The sequence below is a fragment of the Juglans microcarpa x Juglans regia genome, chromosome 7S, assembly GCF_004785595.1.
Source record: "Juglans microcarpa x Juglans regia isolate MS1-56 chromosome 7S, Jm3101_v1.0, whole genome shotgun sequence".
NCBI classification, from domain to species: domain Eukaryota; kingdom Viridiplantae; phylum Streptophyta; class Magnoliopsida; order Fagales; family Juglandaceae; genus Juglans; species Juglans microcarpa x Juglans regia.
Window position 1 is genome coordinate 11,945,931 of NC_054607.1, and position 22,572 is coordinate 11,968,502.

General features: G+C 38.6%; 1 non-coding gene across 1 annotated transcript; it reads left to right on the top strand.

The window, feature by feature from the left end:
* The first annotated feature begins 18,340 nt into the window (after positions 1-18,340).
* LOC121241741 lies at positions 18,341-18,445 on the top strand. Its single transcript, XR_005935770.1, has one exon. It is a non-coding gene; the product is annotated as a small nucleolar RNA R71 (small nucleolar RNA).
* Positions 18,446-22,572: the final 4,127 nt, after the last annotated feature.

Consider the following 22,572-nt stretch of genomic DNA (forward strand, 5'->3'; position numbering starts at 1 on the left):
TGCGCTTCGCTTGGAACCTTCTTCAAGGTAATTCTTTATGGGCAAATTTTTTCAAAACCAAATATGTTGGAACCTGGCCGTGGTATCTTATAGAAAATAATAAAGGATCTCGATTTTGGAGAATGGTTGCTAATTGTATTCCGTTGTTGTTAAATAATTCAAAATGGAAAATTAGAGAGGGTGATCTTTTTTTCTGGTATGACAAATGGAGGGATAATGGTCCATTGATTAATGATATGAATGTTATGGGTTCTCCTCTTTTGAAAGTTAAAGATTGTAGGTTGTCGAATAGTTGGGATGTGGAGTTATTGGAGGAGTTAGTAGGGCAAGATAAGGTGGATGAGATAATAACTGATTTAGCTGGATTGAAGAATGGAAAGGATGTTCTAGTTTGGACTCCTGCGGATACAGGTATTTTCTCTACAAAATCTGCATGGAATTGTATTCGTATTAGAGGTAATTCTATGGTTTGGCATGCATGGATTTGGCATAAGAATCTTCCTTTAAAAATGTCTATCCATTTTTGGAGGACATGGTTTATGGCCTTGAGTGTGGATGACAGATTACGCCGTATTGGTATTCCTCTTGTATCTAAATGCAATTGCTGTAATCATGGTCATATTGAAGATATTAATCATGTGCTTTTTGAGGGAGAATTTCCATACAGAGTGTGGTCTTTTTTTGGAAATCTTATTGGCATATCTCTTGGTAGAACTTGGAAACAGAATGTTGAGTTTTGGTTTAGGCGGGCTAGCTCTTCCTCACAGGTGGGCTTTATTGTTGGCATTATTCCCATTATTATTACTTGGCGCCTATGGAGAAGGAGGTGTCTTGCTCGAATGGAAGGTATAGTGGAATCGCATAATTCTGTTGTTCATTCTATATGTGTGTGGTTAGGGTCCATCTCACAGGCGGCTAAGCAAAATAAAAATCTGTCTCGTCGAGATGGTATGATTCTTGAAGCTTTGCGGAGAGTTCCGGTGGTTCTGAAAGTTCCAAGTTGTAAAGTGGTGAGGTGGGATAAACCGCCGCTGGGGTGGTTTAAATTGAATACGGATGGTAGTAGTATTGGTAATCCGGGCTCTTGTGGTATTGGTGGGGTTATTCGGGATGCTTCTGGTGGGATGGTTCAGGCTTATGCTTCTTATATTGGGTTTGGTTCTAATAATAAGGCGGAGCTTATGGCTTTCCTTTATGGGTTGAGAAGATGCAAAACGTTGAATCTCTCAAATGTGATAGTTGAAATGGATTCTATGGTAGTTATTTCTTGGTGGAGTAGAAGGAGATGTGGAGTATGGTACCTTGAGGATTTTTGGGAGGAAATTGTTGAGTTAGCTTGCATGGTTCAATGTCGGTTTTAGCATGTTTTTCGTGAAGGTAATAGGGTGGCGGATTGGTTAGCAAAGGCAGGGGCCTTAGGTTCTGAGTGGGATTTTTCGAGTAGTTATAATTTGCCTCGGGTTCTTAAAGGCCTGATCCGTTTGGATTCTTTGGGTTTTCCATCTTTGAGATGTTAGATTGTAAAAGTTGGGGTTATTTGTAAGCCTTGGTTTTGGGTTGTGGTGGGTTTTGTTTAAATAGTGGTCTATTATTTTTGTTCTAGATTTTTTTCTTGATTATGGGCCTGTTTTTCCATGGTCATTTCTTGGAACCACGGTATTCCTCCGTCATAAGTGAGGGCTTTATTAATAAACTTTGGGAGGGGTCACTATTGGACATGTGACTTCCTGCTCTTTTTAAAAAAAATATATATATATATATAAAAAACTGCTTTAAGCACACAAAAAAAGTTCCATATTCCAGAGTAAATCCCTTGGCCAAAAGTGGATTTGGGTTTGAGTTTGGCTACTGATCTTCATAATCAGTAATGTATTCTTGAGTAAATCTCTTGACCACAAGTCGGGCCTTATATTTATCAATAGTTCACTCGAGCGAGTTTTAATTTTGAAAACTCACTTAGACCCAACAATAGACTTCCTTGGAGGCAAATTGACCAGATCCCAAGTACCAACTTCCCCTTTTGTTGTAGCATGCTAAAGGGTGTTAGTGGAAGCCTTATGATAGGAGTGAGGTTCATGCAAGCTAGTTAAGGCATGCAAGGGTAGAGATCTTACCCGGGTGGAACGTCAGAGGTCTGAATGTGGATCGTCAACAAGATCCGCAGATTGGACAAACTTAGGGACTCGATTTTAGCGGTGTTAGGATCGACCATCAGCTGTGTGTAGTTCGAGTGAGCTTGATTAGGGGAAGATAATATCAGGGGGTTGAGCAAAGGTGTGTGTCTCTGTAGGGATGTCAATGGAAAAAATGGAAACGATGACATCAGAAATTTATCAACCCCATGGAAGAACGAATGTTACCAAAAAACCACATGATGGGAAATTCAAAGGCAATGTGACACAGGACCATAACAAATATAGCCTTTGTGTTCGATCCCATACCCAAGAAAGCAACAAAATTGAGAGCGAGGCTTGAGTTTGGTGTTCTTGTGTGGTTAATGTGAAATGAAACAGACCGAATCAAAAACTTGTAAGTGATGATATGCAGGAGTGGAGCCAAGTAGTCTCTTGTAAGGAGTATCAATATTAAGAATAGGAGATAGCAACCAATTGATGAGGTAGACCGACATGAGAGAGGCTTCACCCCAAAATGGAGTAGGCAAGGATGGTGATAGGAGGAGAGCATTTGTGGTATCTAGAATGTGGCCAAGTTTATGTTCGGCCCTCCCATTTTTTTGCGAGATACTTGGACATGAAAGGTGAAGAATAATGCGATAATGTTTGAGGATATCATGAAAGGCACGTTGTGTATACACTAAAGCATTACCAGCACAAAAGACTTCAATGCATTTTGAGAACTGAGTTTCAATCATTTTGGCAAAGTTGCGATAAATATCTAATAATTTGAAACCTTATTTCATTAAGAAATTCCAGGTATAATGAGAGAAATCATCCACAAAGATTATAAAATATCTTGAGGCACTTGTACTAGGAATGGTATTACCGAATCTACATTTACCAAATCGGAATGAATTAGATTGAAACAAGTAGATGCCATACGCTCACTAGTATTAAAAGGCAATGAGTTGTTTCCCAAGATGACAAGAAATGCAATAAAAAAGACTAGGACTAGTAGATGCATGACCAAGACGAGAGTGCCAAAAGGAAAATGAGGGTGAAGAAGCGGAGGAAGCAACTCTAGCAACGTTAGGGTTAGGAAGGTGGAGGGATGAGAGATGAAACAATCACCCAACTCTATGCCCAATCCCATGTATCTAACTAGTCCGAGGATCCTACATAACAATACCAAGGATGTCAAACACAATCTTGTAACCAGGTTCACACAATTGACCCAGAGAGAAGATTATAAAAATAATAAGAATACATCTAGAGCATTTGATTTGACCTAGCAAATCCCACACAATTTATTCTTCCTCTTTGTAGAATTCCAATTATCTCAAGTTGATGCTAAAAATCCTTTAACTATTCAATATTTTCTCTCGAATAATACCAAAAATATCTCCAACTAATAACTCCATATCTCTATGTGAATTTAACTAATTGGAGACTCGTTAAGTTCTTTGGATTTTTCTTGAAAGGCACACTAATCGAGATAAAGTATCTCTACTTTGGCTCAACTAATGGTGCTTAATCCTAGAACTTTGATCACAAATCACCTCTTGGTCTCATTGCGATTCAATAGATTGAACAATAATTAGCTAGAAAATTGCAAGCATTAAGAACAAGAAATGAACACTCAATCATGGAAATATTGAAAATACAATAACTTAGAATATAAATTGTGTGTTCAATGCTAGACTACATCAAAGCTCTAGAACATAAAATTAGTTCATAATGAAATTGAAAAGAACAAGAATAAAACTAATGTTCTTCGTTGGAGTCGGTTGATAAAGCATGCGACTCTCGCCTCTGCCCTCCAGATCCGCCTCCTAGAAAGAAACTCAAAGAATAGACTCTAGAATATTTTTACTCTAAACTCAGACTCTCCTAAAAACTAACTCCCCTATTCATCTCACAAGACGAGATTAAATAAATATCAAAACTGAAATCTGGAAACAAAATAAATGCTGCTACAATCTAGACTAAAGATCTAGAAAATAGTTTCTAAAGATAAATGTTAATATAAAAGAAATTATCCCAAGAATAACAGGATTATCTAAAATGAAAAATTTAGTAATAAGCGGCTTGATTTATAGAGTTTGGGAGGATTTGGTGGTCAGTAGATTGATTGTGGAACTCGAAAGGGTCCCACCGGATAGATGTCGTGTGCGCTGAATATAACTGGTCTCCTTGCTTATCGAGGGGAAAGACTCCCGACTGGGATGATAGAACCCTCTCGCCAGCCTACCGAGCAGTAAAACTGATAGCCTTTGCTAGTTTTTGCGCAAGATGTCATTTAGGTTGGTTGCTTAAGTTGATCGTTTAGACTAGTCGCCCAATCTAGTCGCTCGGAGCCTTGCACCAAGTCTTCTCGTCCAGAAGGTAATATATCTCGCTTATCACGCTTTCTAGTCATGAATTTCCTCGCCTAAATCTGCTAGGCTCTCTTCAGATCTCGTTGCCTCTAATCGATCTAGATCCGTAGTCTCTTCTTTTGTACCAAAATGCTCTCATTTCGCACTAAATCTTCTCATTCCTTCAAATCCAAGAAAATAAAGACAAATATATAGAAATAAAATAAAATCAATAGTATTGAAGGAAAAATGAAACTTTTCATAAATAAAAGAGTAATAAAAATCACAGTTATCAAATACCCTCAAACTTAAGCTTTGCTCGCCCTTGAGTAAAGTAGAAAAGAAAGACAATTAAAACAAGCATTGGTTTGATTCATAAAATTTATTGCCTCAAATATTGCCTAAAGTCTATAATTCAAAGGAATCATTTAAGATCAATCAAGTCTAAAAGTTAATTCAAAACTCAATTTAACCTTATTATCCATCACGCATTCATGCATACCCATCATTCTCACTTCATCATTAGCTCCCCGGATAGTTTTATGCAAACAAGTAAATAAATAATGGATCTCTAAACACTCCATAGGCTTGTTTTTCAAATGACTCTCCACTGTTTTAAATTTTTGGGTCTGTTTTGGAAATCCGTGATTTACGGTTTCCTTTTCTAGGTGGTTTTTGTGATTATGGCAGCTAGGGTTGGCCTCTTATGGTGCCCTTTGCCCTTCTGATGGCTTTGCCATCAGCGAGGAATGCCGGAAATAGCAATTCCTTGGTGCAGTCCTATGCACATGCGGCTGCTAAGCTAGTGGACAATCCTTCGTTTAAAATGACAATGCGATTTCCGGTGGATATTAACAGTGAATTGGGGTTCATGCGTGCCCGACCTTCGATTGATAACATTCAGTTGAACGTGGTAAAAAAGCGAGGTTCATTGGAAATTCCAACGATCAGTTTTATAGATGATTATCATGTCTTAATCCAGATGAAAAATGAACGTGATTTTGTTGATGGATGGGCACATGAAGGAAGAAGGATGGAAGGAAATTCATTTTGGTTGTTTAAATGAACTAAGGAATTCGATTTACATAGAGAATCTCCATCTCAATGGATTTTTTTACCTGGTTTACCAATGCATTTTTATCAACGTGATTGTCTCCAAATTTTTGCAACTCGTTTCGGCAGGTATCTTGGGACAGATAATGCAACAGTGAATCGAACGAGATCGACGAGTGCAAGAATTTGTGTGGAAGTGGATTTGACTATAGAACCAGTGCAAGGTTTCCCCATTGTGGTTTCTCTGACAAAATATATTTGGCAAGGGGCAAGATATGAGAAGCCAGGATTCTATTCCATGAAGTGACATCAACAAGGACATACTGCAGTTGTTTGTAGGGTCGGGGAGGGACGCAACGTTGAAGGGAAACTGAAAGAAAAGGAAAAAATTTGGCAGCTGAAAAACACTATAATAAGGGGTAGGCATCGGGGTCTAAAGATGGGCTGGAGATAGAGGTGAATACTATTTTATCTAATGGAAAATTGTCGATCATTCTAGAGGATAGTAACGAAAAGTACAATAATGTTGTGATTGAAGAAAGCAGTGATGAAGTCCCTATTCTTGGTGGTGCCATGATCGAAAAATCGTCTAATCAAGGTTTAACAAATTTTGCAGATAATTAAAAGGAAGATAGTGATGAAGAATGTGAGGAAGTTTGGTGTGATGAGGAATTGGAAGTGGTTTCGGAAACAGTGTAGACACAGATCGAGTAGTCTCTAGTGTTATTTGGGACTCCAGTTTCTGAACCAAAAAATGATGATTATGTAGGAAAACAAAAAAGGGAACTAGCTTTGGATTTCTCTTTGGATTGGGAGGAAGGAGAAATTACAGGATTGAAGGGTAAAGAAAATGCTTATGATTCTGATGGAGTTGCTCCTTCGGATTTTGAAAAAACAAATAATGGAGATAGAACAGTGAGGAAGTCACAGCAGGTTCACACCCGATCTCATAAATTGAATTTATGATAGACACCATTTTCTATTAGAATGATAGAGGGTTGGGGAGTTTGAAGGAGAGATTGAAGTCGTTACTCATTAAGAATAGTGTATCCATTTGTGCGATTGCTGAACCCTTAGCCAGAGAGAATCGTATGGCCGCAATGGGTAATTTTTTGACTTTTAATTATTTTTGCTCGAATGAAACTGTTGGGGGTAAGCTTTGGATTTTTTGGAAGGAACCAGAGGTTTTTCAGGAGTTGTTTTGCATTGCCCAAATGATTACTGGATGGCTTGTGTTGGCTAATCAAAGGCTGCTTCTCACCTTTTGTTTACGCCCAATGTACTTATACTGAAAGAAGGGCACTATGGGCTGATTTGGAACATAGACAGATGAATGATTGCCCTTGGATGGTGTTGGGTGATTGTAATGCTTTTCATATGGATTCTAAAAGAATTGGTGGTCAGCCGAGGCCATTGATTTCTATGTCTGAGTCACAAAACTTCAGACCATTGTCCCATGATTGTGAATTTGGAGAGGCCATTTTTATCTTATGGTCCGGCCCCTTTTGATTTTTAGAATATGTGGTGTCTACATGAGAACTTTTTGTCTTGTGTTCAGGAAGCTTGGCATCGACTAGACCTGGGATCCGGGATGTTGAAATTAGCTATTAGACTCAAGAGAACCAAACTTACTTTACGAGCTTGGAATAAGAATGTGTTTGGACGTGTTGATAGTAACTTAAAAGCCCTTGTGGAGAGGCTGGAAAATTTAGAGAATCAGCTGCAGTTAGGTTATGCCGAAGATGTGGAAGAGGATTACTTAGTGACCAAACTTGAAATTAATGTTTGTTGAAAAAGAGAGACAATTCGTTTGGGTCAAATTGCTAAGAAGAAGTGGCTGATTGAAGGTGATCAAAATACGAAATTCTTCCATTCAGTAGTTAACCATAGGCGAAGGAAGAGTCAGATTTCTCATAGGGTTCTTGATGATGGAACGATTCTTGATAATGCTGAAGAAGTACACTAGGCGCTGCACAGTATTTTTGAGAATTTCTTACAACGTTCGTCGAAGTGGAGCAACGTAATCAAGCTTCTATTCTTGATCATGTTATTACGGAAGATGATAAAAAAATGCTTTGCCTAGAGCCGACTGAGATGGAAGTTAAAGAAGCAATGTCTTCTATTCCCAAGCAAAGTAGTCCGGGACCAGACTGATTCTGCTCAGATATTTATATGAATTGTTGGGATTTCATTAAAGAAGATGTTATTGAGGATGCCAGAGATTTTTTTCAGGGGTCGGCGTTACCCAAGTTTTATTCATCTTCCTTCACTGTTTTAATCCCAAAAGTGCCTAATCCATCTAGTTTTGATAAATTTCGGCCTATCAATTTGTGTTCTGTGGCTTATAAAAAATTTTCAAAGATCATTCTAACTCGCTTGACTCGGGTGATTCATAAGTTGGTCTCACATGAACAAGGTGCCTTTGTTTTAGGACGGAGCATTTTTGAAAATATAACGCTCGCACAAGAAATTGTTCATTCCTTGAATAGGAAAATTATGGGTGGTAATGTGATGGTGCAAATAGATATGGTCAAGGTGTATGACAGAGTACATTAGGGTTTCCTTTTGGAGGTTTTACATACATTTTGCTTTTCTAATCGCTTTTGTAATTTGATAAGTCAATGTGTTTAGTCTCTGTGGTTTTCTGTGGTGATGAATGGGACATTTAAAGATTTTTTCCAATCAGCCCAGGGTTTGCGGGAAGGGGACCCTTTATCACCATACTTGTTCATTATTATGGAAGAAGTATTGACAAGGTTACTAAGAAAAAATTTTGAAGTAGGTTGGATTGGAAAATTCACTCATCCGATGGGGGCGCCTTTGATCTCTAATTCACTATATTCATTCTTTTGATTTTTGCTAATGGCCAGAAAAAGTCTATGAAGGGACCTGTTGACACTTTTGCTACGTATGAAAGATGGTTGGGTCAGAATTAGTAAGGAAAAATTGGCTTTATTTCCTTCTAAATTTATCAATCCATCTCGGAAACGTGAGTTGTTGAGAAGTATAGGTTTTAAGGAAGAAAAATTTTCGATTGCTTATTTGGGTGCACCTCTGGTTTCTGGTAGATTGTTATCTCGTATTGTTGAACCACTTGTTGTGAAGATCAGGAAAAAGGTGGCAGGCTGGAAATGTAGTTTGCTTTCCCAGGGTACTCGAATGATATTATTGTGGCATGTTTTATCTAGTATGCCTATTCACATTCTCTCTGTGGTTAATGTCCTGTGGGTCACTATAGATCGAATAAACTCTTGTCTGGCCAACTTTTTCTAGGGTGAAGGGGGGAGGGAAAGAGGAAATTGCATTGGCGAGCTTTGTCGAAAATTTGTAAGCCTACTACGGAAGGAAGTTTGGGATTGAGAGATTTACAAGAAGTACAAAAATCTCTCCACATGAAATTTGCATATAGGCTTATGACGTTTGAAGGCTTGTGGGCAGATTTTTTTAAATCCAAGTATCTAAGAGACGACCATCCTATGTCTTGTACTATGAAGGCTTCTGATTCACATTTTTGGAGATATATTGTGGCTAGTGTTCCAGAAGTCATGGAGAATCAGGTTCTGTTAGGGGTGGGAATTCATACTTTTAGTATGATAGATGGTTGGTGTCAGGACCGCTCTCAGTTAGGATTATTGATATTCCTAATAAGAAACTTTGTATTAAAGACTATTGGGTGGGTGAAGTCTAGAATATTGAGATTTTGAAGGATCTTGTGGGGGATGTGGTCATGGAAGAAATTATCCAGACGAGAATTAGTGGGCATGGTGGTTCAGACGTTTGCGTATGGGAGCCATCTCCCGATGGTAATTTCACTATAGCTTCTGTTTGGGAGGCTTTTTGGAAAAAACAGGATATAATGTCGTGGCATGACTGGTTCTAGAATAGGATTTTGCCAAAAAAAATATCTATATGTAATTGGAGAGCTTGATTCAATAGCCTTGCGGTGGATGAGAGAGTGCAAAATAAGGGAATATCGCTTGCGTCGGCGTGTGATTGCTGTGGTTCTCAAGTCAAGGTGTCCATTGATCATGTCTAAGTCACGGGTCATATTGCAACTCAGATATGGGAATGTGAGAGTAGATTATTGAATGTACCATGTTTGTTATTTGATACTTGGAAGGCAAGAATCTCAGTGTGGATGATTTTGGCTAAGAAGGTTTCTTATTTGGTAATCTAACTAGTGTGCTTCCGTGCATCATTACTTGGTGTTTATGGAACTGCAGATGCAAAGCTAGAATGGAGGGGTTGATAGCTAATACAAAGCAAGTGTGGAGGTCGGTTAAAATGTGGCTTAAAATTCTGGCAAGAGAATTGAAAGTGCATAAAAAGTTGACTTCTCAGTACACTCACCTATTGAATGAACATAACTTGGAGCTGCCCAGTGTTGCTGTCGGGAAATGCATGTTAGTGGGGTGGATTAAACCTCCTTGTGGATGGGTTAAAATTAATTGTGATGGGAGTGCTCGTAATAATCTAGGTTCTTCAGGGGGTGGTGGTATTTTGAGGGATGCTAATGGTAATTTCATCGAAGCATTCAGGAGTCATTATGGTGTTAGCTCTAACAATAGAGCAAAATTAAAGGCTTTGTTTGATGGAATTCGACAATGCAAGAGGCTATCTTACTTAGTGTAATTATTGAGAGTGACTCCAAAATTGTTGTGGACTGGTTTCGAGCACGTAAATGCACGCTATGGTATTTATGGGACTTTCAGGATGAATGTATTAAAGAGATGCAAGGGATGAATGTTCGGATTGTTCATCAATTTTGTGAGGGGAACCAAGCGGCAGATTTCTTGGCTAAGCTAGGTAAAAGTGGCAGTAATGTTATTTATGAAGATTTCAAAGAGTTGCCGAGATTATTATAGGGTATTGTTCGAATCGATAAGTCGAGATTGCCGGCTATTAGACATTAATTTTGGTCGATTTTATCTTGGTTGGTTGCTCTTTTTGTTTATGTTATTTAATTGTGGTTTTCTTAGGCTTGTTTAGAGGTTAGTGGTTTTATTATATAGGCCTGTTTAGTCTTGCTCTTATTATAGGCTTGTTTAGTTTGTTTACCTACTTTATGTTTTTTGGTTTGTATTTGGGAGGGTTTTATTTGCTTATTTGTAATCTCTCAGATGCTTCGCTTGTAACCAAGGTATTCCTCCGTCATAAGTGTGGGCATATTAATAAGTTTGGGACGGGGCCGCTATTTGTGTGGCTACCGGCACTTTTAGAAAAAAAAAAAAATCACTCTCCACTAATGTAGAACAGAAACTATCACCAGGGATCAATAGGTCTTTATTAAGCTTGTAAGATAAGGTTAGGGTGAGGGCTACAAAGAAAATGTAGGATTCAAACAAAGAAAGAGAACTTAAGTTTGAACACCAACAACAAATAGAGCATTCTCACTTCTACAATCTCTTCTCAATCATTATAAATCTCTCAACATACCTCTCTTTATTGATCTTTCAAATATCTCTCACTTTATCCCTCTGTTTAGCATGTTGGACCCTTTCTTTTCTCTTTTTCTCATCATGGAAATATTCCATACCTTTTCGACTACCTTTGTGGATGACTCTTGTCTGCCTTTTCTTGTTGGCCACACAGTAGACGAGTTGACATTTCGAAGCCCTAAACTTACTTTGATGATATTGCTGTAATTAACTTTACTTGCAGACCTATTACTTCTCTTGCCTTTTATGCTCTCGTGAGTCTGTGACTCTGTGTAAACTTAGTTCTCTTGAAAGGTAAGAAAATTAGTGTTTAAGGTATGGAATATGAGCTTTGCAAGAAAGAAAAATAGAAGGCTAAAATATAATTCATTAAAGCGGTGGCTAGGGATAACGATAATAAACAAGTAAATTGAAAGGTTCAATCGGTCCAAAGTAATGCCTTAATCATTTCCCCAGTAATATTCTGTATAGGATTTTGCCTCGAGTATAATCAAACAAGTTCTAGAGTAAGTTGAGACCATACTTTTTTTTTTTTAATCAATCGACCTGACAATAATTAATAAAACTAAAAACCCACCAACCAGACTACCAAGGCACCAGACTAATCCCGTGTATATGCCATACCCGACTTATCCAATCTATATAAGCCTCTTATTTCTATATCGAAAAGGCCAACATTACAGACAACCTTATTCACCCCTTGTGCACCAGCTTTTGCCATCAGATCAACAACGCTATTAGCTTCCCTAAACCAATCATTAATAGAATAATCAAATTCCTCTAAAAGAGTCGCTACTTTGTCCCAAAAATCCGAAACGTGCCAAACTGTACAGTTCTTGTCAACAATCCAATTAGCAACCACCAAAGAATCACATTCAATATCAATCTTAATAAAATCCCTATTTGCATAAAATCAATCCCTCTAGCACTGCTCTGAGCTCAGCTTCATTGTTAGAACAATAACCAAATATTTGGAAAAATCAAATATCAACTTTCCGCTATCATCCCTCAAGACCCCTCCTCCATTGCCTCCTCCAGGATTACCAAAACTACTTCCATCAATATTCAATTTAAATCTTCCCGGACTAGGCACAGACTAGCGAACAATATGTGGCATTCTTCTATATGTTTCCACAATTTTAACATCCAACCTTTTCCGAATATTCATATACCCCTTAGACAACTTTTTCACCTTTACTGTTTTCTTAGCTACATATTGAGCCCAGTATTTAACGGAACTCCAAACCACCCCCAAATTCTCATATTTACCTTCCATCCGAGCTGTACATCTCCTATTCCACAGTCTCCATGTTACAATAACAGGAATTAATCCCATTAACATCCCCACTTGTGACTGCCGTGATGCTTGATTAAACCAAGCATGGACCCTATCACGCCACTGTTGTTGAGGCTCAACCGGAATAGCTAATTTAGCCGAGACCGTGCACCACACAAATCTTGCAAACTGCCCGCTGCCCAAAACTTGGTCTAAGTCTTCAATTTGACCCCTGTTACAACAGTTGCAACATGAGGCTAGCGCTATACCAACCTTTTGTACTTTCTCATCCACACTAAGGCACCTGAACATTGCCTTCCACATACACAACGACATCTTTTTAGGAAGCATCTTATTCCAAACCCATAGATACCAATCATTCCTAGCTAATTTAACTCGAAGGATATCCAATGCCGACTTTGTGGAGAAAGTACCACTTTTATCTGGAAGCCAAATTAACATATCCTTCTTATTACTCAAATTCCCAGTGGTCTCCATAACATGTGTCACCAGCTGAGGACCTACCATTTCTTGCAATTTTTCAATATCCCAGAGATCATTAATCACCAGCTCTCTAATTCTAATCTTAGGAAACTCCATCTGGTGCACAATCACATAAAGGACCCTCATCTAAGAATTTGTCATACCAGAAAGACAAGTCACCCTCATTCACCTTTTACTTGGAATTTTCTAGAATAAAAGTAATCCTCTCCACAACTTTCTGTCAAAAACTGGAACCTAAGGTTCTCCCCAAGCACAAACTCAGCTGCTTATTCATCACATATTTGGCTAAAAACAATCTCGCCCATAAACTGTTTTGCATCAACAGTTGCCACCCAAATTTGTGAAATAATGAACGTTGCACTTCCCCAACTTCCTAATACCAATCCCCCCCCTCCTCCACCGAAACACATATTTTATTCCACGCCTTCCATCTTCTCTTACCTTTTCCATCTTTTTCTCCCCAGAAAAAGCCAGAAAATAACCTCTTTAACTTCTTGATCTCTAATTTCGGCATTTGGACTGCTAACATCAGATGAATTGGCATACTCGAAATTACATGTCGCAAAAGAATGATGAGTCTTCCTCCTTGTGACAATAATCGGCTCTTCCATCCTTCCAACTTATTTTCAACTTTCTCTACTAAATAATCTAAATGCCTGCCTTCCATCCATAATCGGTGCCCCCATGTATTTACAAGGAAACTCACCTTACGCAAAACCAATCACCCTCCAGATATCACTAACTCTCTGTGAGGATAACTTCTTAGAAAAATAAATCGCCGACTTCTCATAATTAACCTTCTGACCCGTCCATCTCTCATATTGCTTCAGAACATCCATCAGACATCTAATTGTTCCTTTCGAAGCATTCACAAACAATACAATATCATCAGCATATAAAAGATAAGAAACCACTGGAGAATTCATCGGATGGGAGAACAATTGAACTTTCTTTTCAGTCACTTTTTCTTTTATCATCTTCATAAGGACCTTCTCAATAATTACAAATAAATCTGGCGAGAGCGGATCCCCTTGTCTAGGTCCTCTCTTAGACTTGAAAAAACCTTTGAATGTACCATTCAGCATTATTGAGAACCACGGCGTTGTAACACAATTTTTAATCATGGCACGAAAATTTGCTGGGATGCCAAAGTTGTGCAGCACATGTAACAAAAATCTCCAATTCACCCAATCATACACCTTTGACATATCAATTTTCATAAAAACATTACCACCCCGAGCGTTCTGATGTAATAATTTCAGCATTTCCTAAGTGAGAGAAATGTTTTGAAAAATACTTTGACCCTTAACAAAGGCTCCCTGCTCCGGTGAGATCATATTGTCAAGAAATTGTGCTAATCTATTGACAATCAACTTAGCAAAAACGTTACAGATCGCGTTACACAAAGTAATCGGCCTAAATTTGACAAAACTTGTAGGGTGTTTCACTTTGGGAATTAAAACAATAAACGATGATGTGTAAAACCTCGGCAATTCCATACCTTGAAGAAACTCCATTACTACATTTCTAACATCCATACGAATTATCTCCCAACATGACAAATAAAATAGAGAACTGAAACCATGGCCCTAGACTCAAGTCCTTTGGGATAGATAATAATGCCTCATGAATCTCCTGATCAGATGGTGCCAACCTAAAACATCTTTCCTCATTATCGCCCACCACTGGACTAATTAGATGGGATGAATCTGACAGCTCCAAATTCTCCTCTTTAGACAAAAATCGTTTAAAGAACCTCGTAGCTTCCTCATGTATTTCCTCAAGTGATGCAAGAATATATCTCGGAAGGGAATTCTATAGATTTAAATACGTCAAAAGTGACCTTCTCCTCGCCGACCCTCAAAATGAGTTTCCCTTACTGGACATCAATTAAAGTTCTCTCCGTTGCAAGGAAAGGTCGGTAGTATCAAAGGGATCCCCTCTTCCTCCTCCATATCGAGTACAATGAAGTCCGCCAGGAAGATGAACTTATCAACTTTCACCAGTACATCCTCAATGAGTCCTCTCGAGTATTTAATAGATCTGTCCACCAACTGTAGAGAGATGATGGTCAGCTTTGCTTCTCTGAGACCTAGTTCCTTAGGCGATAGTTTTTTTGTAAAATTACGTTGCTCTCCTCGGTCAACATTACAGTCTTATGCTCCTCCAACTTCTGTTTGTTTGATAATATATCCTTAAAAAATTTTACATATTTAGGCATTTGCTCTAAAGCTTCAATGAGATGAATATTAATATGCAGTTGCTTAAATATACTCAGAAATTTAGAGAACGGCTTATCAATCTTATTCTTTCTCAATCTTTGCAGAAAAGGAATTGGTGGATCATAAATTGAAAGAGAATAAGTTCCAGATATAAACTCCCTGGATTTCTTAGGTTTTGCAACCCATTTATTATCTTTAGTCTCCTCAACTTGCTGGTCAGTTGCTTCCCGCCCTACTTCTTTCACCTTGAACTCAACTTCCTCCTTCTCGGACTCCACATTTTCGGCAGCTTCTACATCTCGCTCGGTATTTACTGTCTGTGGTTGGTTATATGTCCGCCTATGATACCCCGTATTTTAGTGTATTTTAATTGAAAGATTATTTTAACTAATTTAAATATTGGTTCTCTTATTTTAAGTTTATCGGATTTTTTGTTGGTTTATCTTTATGATTTTTAAGTTGTGAAATTTATTTTGATATGCTTTCTTAATATTAATTATTGTTATGCATTTAAATTGCTCTTTATTTTAAATTAGTTTATTGTTGGATTTAATTATTTTATTTTTATTTAGTCTCTACGTTTAAATTATTTTATTTAACTCATTGTTTTGAAACTCTTTTCATTGTATCAATTTTGTGACCCAAGTTGTGAGGATTGGACCTCATCTCTTTCCCTCGTTTTTTTCCCTTTCTCTTTTTCTTCTTCGCTTCTTTTTCTTTTTCCTTCAATTCTTTTTTTCTCCTATCCACTGCATCTCTCTCTCTTCCCGCCCGCACGACACCCTTCCCTTCTCTCTCGTCCATTTTCCTCTTACACCCATAGCTCCGCCGTGCGCAGTCCATTACCATCACCGCCCCTCCCATTCTTCTTCCCACTGGCCAACGACCTCATCCATCCATTTTTAGCTCCTCTCTTGCTGCCAATCGCCCCCACACGTAGCTTCAAGCCTCGACCCTCTTTCGTTCTAGCACCATCGTCACGCCGCCATTGGCCATCATCTTTTCACCATAGCACCAGTGGCCTCCCAGCTACCTAACCCACCCAAGCTCAACCTCGATCCGCCACCTTTGAAGCTCCTCTAACTCATTTTTTGACTTGAGTGTTTTGGCTTTCAACCGCCACCCACGGCCAACCACCACCACCATTAGCTTCACCAACACCCCTAAACCCTTCCCTAATAATCTCAAGTCTTTGTTTGTCCCCGTTCAAAAGTTAGATTTTTGAGACCCAAGGCCATAGTCCAAAATACATTGTTTCATTGTTGTGCTGCCACTTCTAGCATCTTCGTGATCCTTTGAAAAGTATATTATAGCACTGTAAGTATTCTTCCAAATAACTTTTGAGATTTAAATGTATTTTTGCACTAACTTATATTTACTGTGAACGGGTTGGTTGTGTCGGACTGAGTCCAAGGAGTAAGGCGGTCGGTTGGATTGGAGGATGGAGTTGTTTGTGTGATTGGGTTATATTGGGAGTTGTTGGCTTTTGGATATTTGTGTCATGTCATGTACATTGCATAATAGCCTGCGTGTTCATGTTTGTGAATGAAATCTGGGTTTTCGCATAATTGCATGCATGTTCATATGTATATTTGAAAACTGGGCTTCCATGTTAGAAATTGTTTTTGGGTGCGTGCGTATAATGACCCCAAGCCGAGATGGGATATTATCTTAGTGGAGCTCATCTGGTCACTCGGGAGCAGATTATACTAAGTGACGTCCTCTGGGTTGCCGCTAGGCGACAACAGGATCGGATGGGATGGTAACGGTCTCATGCCGACTCTGTGCCCCTTTTGCTGGCGGGAGCTAAAAGATGCTTGGCCACGAACGCGCTAGCCACGAAACTAGGCATCGTTTGTTACGAAGTCACTCGCACGGTCATTACCCGTGGTGTGACAAAAGGAGCTAGGGTGTGCGGTGGTCCCTAGGGGAGATCATGGTGTATACGGTTAAAATGGATGTTGGGCTATTTTCTGGGAAAATGGCAGTTTTTGATAAATAGATATGTGAACCGTTTTCTAGGAAAATGGTGGATTATTGTTTTGGGCCATTTTTAGGGAAAATTGTGGGAAATGTTTTTATGGATATCTTTTGGGCCAAAATGGGATTTTGGCGCGCGTAGGAAATATTCATTTTCAATAAAAATGATGTTTTGGGTCTAATGCATGCATAATTTTTGGTTGCATTAATGCATTTTTATCTCGTTGGTTGTTTGGATTATTACTTACATGCAGTACCGTTTTATAGTGTCGCAGATTTTGATGCATATGAGGATGAAGAGCCTGAGGATTCGGCTCTGCCGAAGAAGTGATTTGGGATCACTTGCTCATGTATTGGGATTTGTCTCCCACTTTTGGCTATGTATTTGGTTTGTATTATAATTATATTGCATAACTGTATAACTTTTTTAAAGGCATTTTATTTTGGAAATCAATATTTAAATTTCTGGTACTTAGTTGGCTAACTTTTAATTAACCGCTACGACTTTTGTTGTGCACTTTTGGCATGTTGCACACACTTGAGCACTTATCGTTGGGATGCTTGACCCGTGTTATCATTATCCCGACGTCATGATTCACGTGTTTCTGTACGTGGGAGTCGGGGCGTCACACCGTCCACTTCTCAATGTTTTAGCTTTGACATGTTCCTTCGGATTGCTCATAGTGTTGCTTGGTAAAGTCCCTACTGTCCTCTCGGGAAGCATATTTGAGAGCTAACCGATTTGTGCCTCAAGCTTGCGGATTGAAGCCGAGTAGTTTTGGATCACCATATCAATCTTTTGCATGTAAGTTCAGTTGTTTTGGATCACAATATCAGTCTTTTGCATGTACTACATAATCATATCTTCAAGTGTCAGCTTTTTCTTGTGCTGTGGAACCTGTTGAGGTGGTTTAGCTAGCACTTAGTTATTGCTCTATGAAAAGTTAGGGTGATTTCTCCATCCGAAATTAAACGTGTTTGAATAAGGATTATTTTGACGTTGGAAATTGGACACATAATGGGCTTGTTCATAACTCGGTTGGGCAAACAGATTCCCCAATTCGCAATCTACACTTGAATGATTTCCTGTGCAATGATCACAAACAACATTAGTTTGAATAGCATTAACGTTCATCTTACCTAATTGTTGTGATAGATTTACCATCTGCGCTGCCAATGTGGTAATAGAAACAAGTTCAAAAACTCCAGTGTCTTTCTTGGCACTTCTCTCTCCGCAAACCATTGATAGTTGTTGGATTCCAATTCTTCCAGAAGTTCATCTGCGGCTTGATGGGTCTTACTCATTAATGCTCCTCCGATAGCCGCATCAACCATAAATCGATTTGTGGGTCCCAAACCATTGTAAAATATCTATACTTGAAGCCAGGCTGGGAGGCCGTGATGTGGACTTGCGCAATAAATCCTTGTATCTCTCCCATGCCTCATATAACGATTCACCCTCAACTTGGGTGAAGGTAGTGATATCATTCCTTAACTTCACTGTCTTGTCCGGAGGGAAATATTTTGCTAAGAATTTTTGGCCCAATTCCACCCAGGTGGTGATGATGCTGGGCAGCAAAGAATTCAACCAAGATTTTGTTTTTTTCCCTAAGTAAGAAATAAAAAAATCTCAATCGAATCACATCATCTCTCACTCTGTTGTATATAAAAGTATCACAAATTTCTAGAAAATTTACAATATGGACATTAGGATCCTCTTGTGACAGCGCCTCAAACTGGACGGTTTGTTCAATCATTTGAATGATGGCTGGCTTGATCTCAAAATTATTGGCTTGCATAGCTGGCCGCCTTATACTAGATGTCGCCCCATTGACAAAGGGCATAACATAGTCTCTTAACGCCTTATGCTCCTAGTCGGTCATATTAAATTTAAATGCAGCGACCTCTTTCTTTTTCTCTTTAATAATCTGACATAAGGTTCTTTCAATCTCAAGATCGAAAAGTGTATGCTCTACTGATTTAGATCGGGGCATGCACTTCCAATTCCTGAAAAGAAAAATCAAACTGAGATTTAATTTAAACCAATAAAATAAAATCCAAGGTAGTAAAAATCTAACTAGTAGCAATATCAATAACAAATAACTAACCTCCAGCAATCGAGCCAAAAACTTGTTGTGCTAAAAATATCTGCAAGTGCACAAAATCGTAACAAGTAGTAAAGTATTTTTAAAGAAAATGGATCTCCAACCCACAGGGATTAATTATGCTATCAAGTATTAAAATTTACTAAATTAATTACTATTTGGAAAACCGGAATTTAAAGAATAGATTATCGAAACTAAACTGAAGAAAAGAACATTAAAATTAAGATTTTAAAGATAAAAAGAATTGATCTAGAGCATTTGATTTGTAACGCCCCGACTCCCATGTACAGAAACATGGGAATCGTGACGTCGGGACGATGACAACACGGGTCACGCATCCCAACAATAAGTGCTCAAGTGTGTGCAAAATGCAAAAGTGCACAACAAAAGTCGCAGCGGTTAATTAAAAGTTCACCAACTAAGTACTAGAAATTTAAATACAGATATTCAAAATAAATTACTTTTAAAAAGTTATACAGTTATCCCAAAATATATTACAAAGGGCAAATACATAAACGAGTGATAAAACAAATCTCGATACATGAGAGCAACCCCAAATCACTCCTCCAGCGGAGCCAATGCCTAAGGCTCGCCTTCTCATCTGCATCAAAATCTGCGATACATAAAACGGTACTGCAGGTAAGTAATAATCCAAACAACCCACGAGATAAAAATGCATTAATGCAACCAACAAACAGACCCCAAAACCTCATTTTTTTCCGAAAATGAATGTTTTCCAACACACGCCAAAAATCTCATTTGACCAAAACTCGCCATGAATAATATCCATCATTTTCCCAGAAAATGTGCTCATAACCATTAAATCATAAACAGACAACATAATCATTTATCAGACACTGTAGGCGGGAATCACAGGCGGGACTATACTACCATCTCTGCTTACCACCATCCCTACCAAGTGCACCGTAGGCGGGAATCACAAGCGGGACTATACCACCATCCCTGCTTACCACCATCCCTACAGTTCCTTTTCACACAATAGCTACTTATCAGAATGCTGTAGGCGTGAATCACAGGCGGGACTTTACCGCCGTCCCTACTTACCACCATCCCTACCGCGTGCATCGTAGGCGGGAATCACAGGCGGAACTATACCACCATCCCTGCTTACCACCATCCCTATAGTCTCTTTTCATTTCTCTCAAACCAGTCAATCCAATCATTTCAAACATACTCAAAATCATTTCTCACATGAAAATCCAGTATTTCAAGTATACACATGAACATGAATGCAATTATGCGAAAACCTAGTTTTTATTTACAACATGACACATGCGTGCAAGTATGCAATGCACATGAAACAACACAATATTCAACAACCAACAAATCACAACACACAACAACTCCATTCTCCATTCCATCCGACTCCCTTACTCCTCGGACTCAGTCCGGGACAACCAATCAGATCACAATAAAAATGAGTTAGTGCAAAAATACATTTAAATCACGAAAGCTCTTTGGGAGAATACTTACAGCGCTATAATATAATTTTTGAAGGATCATGGAAGTGCTAGAAGTGGCGACACAACAACGTAACAGTGCAAAATGCACTATGGCCGTAGTTCTCAAAATGCAAGATTTTGAACGGGGACAAACGAAGACTTGAGATTACTAGGGAAGGGCTTAGGGATGTCGGTGAAGCTAATGGTGGTGGTGGTTGGCTGTGGGTGGTGGCGTAGAGGGCGGTTGAAGTCCAAAAAGTCCAAAATGAAAATGGAGTTAGATGGACTTCACCGGTGGTGGATCGGAGCTGAGGATGGGTGGGTTAGGTAGCTGAGGGATAGCCGTTGATGTGGTGAAGAGATGGTGGCCAATGGCAGCGCGTGAACACAAAAGGTGCCGCGGCTTGAAGCTATGTGTGGGGACAAACGGCGGCAAGAGAGGAGATGAAATTGGAGTAGGGTGGTCGCCGGCTGGAGGGGAAGAGAAGGAGAGGGGCTGTGACGGCAATGGGTGGCACACAACAGCCCTGAGGGAGGAAGAAGAAAATGCACGGGGAGAGGGAGAGAGGGGCTCGTGCGCGAGGGAGGAAGTAGGGGAGGAAGGAAGAAAAAGAGAAAAGAGAAAAAGAAACGAGGAAAAAGAAAAATGGAGGGAAATAAATGTGGTCCAATCCTCACAACGTGGGTCATAAAATGATCCAACAAAAATTATTTCAAAAAAATAAATTTAAATAAAATAATTTAAACACAAAGACTAAGTAAAATAAAATAATTAAATCCAACAACACAAGAATTTTAAAACCCACAAACAAGAGAACAAGAGAATTTAAAGAACAATTTAAATGTAAAACAATATTTAATATTAAGAAGGCACACTAAAATAGATTTCACAACTTAAAAATCATGAAATAAACCAACGAGAAACCCAATAAATTTTAAAACAAGAGAACCAATATTTAAATTAATTAAAATAATCATTTAGTTAAAATACACTAAAATACAGGGTCTTATACGATTTCTCCTAGCAAATCCCACACAATTTATTATTTCTCGTTATAGAAGTCCAATTATCCTAAGTTGATGATAAAAACCCCTTAACTATTCAATATTTTCTCTCGATCAATACCAAAAATATATCCTACTAATAACTCCATATCTCTATGTGAATTTAACTAATTGTAGACTCATTAAGTTTTTTAGATTTTTTTTGAAAATCACACAAATCACGATAAAGTACCTCTACTTTTGATCAACTAATGGTGCTTAATTCTAGAACTTTAATCACAAATCACTTCTTGGTCTCATTGTGATTCAATAGATCGAACAACAATTAGCTATAAAATTGAAAGCATTAAGAACAAGGAATAAACACTCAATCATAGAAATATTGAAAATACAATAACTTAGAATATAAATTGTGTATTCAATGTCAGACTATATTAAAGTTCTAAAAAATAAAATTAGGTCATAATGAAATTGAAAAGAACAAGAATAAAACTTGTGTTCTTCGTTGGAGTTGGTTGATGAAGCATACGGCTCTCACATCTGCCCTCCAGATCCGCCTCCTCGGAAGAAACTCAAAGAATAGACTCTAGAATATTTTTACTCTAAACTCAGACTCTCCTAAAAACTAACTCCCCGATTCATCCTAGAAGATGAGATTAAAAAGATGCCAAAAGTCAAATCTAGAAACAAGATAAATGTAGTACAATCTAGCATAAATAGTTTAAAGATAAATGTTAACAGAAAAGAAATTATCCCAAGAATAACAAGATTATCTAAAATGGAAGATTTAGTATTAAGCGGCTTGATTTACGAAGTTCGGGAGGATTTGGTGGTCAGCAGATTGATTGTGGAACTCGGAAGGGTCCCACCGGGTAGATGCCGTGTGCGCTGAATATAACTGGTCTCCTCGCCTATCGAGAGGAAATACTCCCGACCGGGATGATAGAACCCTCTCGCCAACCTACCGAGCGGTAAAGCTGCTCGTCTTTGCTAGTGTTGCCCACGATGTCGTTTAGGTTTGTTGCTTAAGTTAGTCATTTAAACTGGTCGCC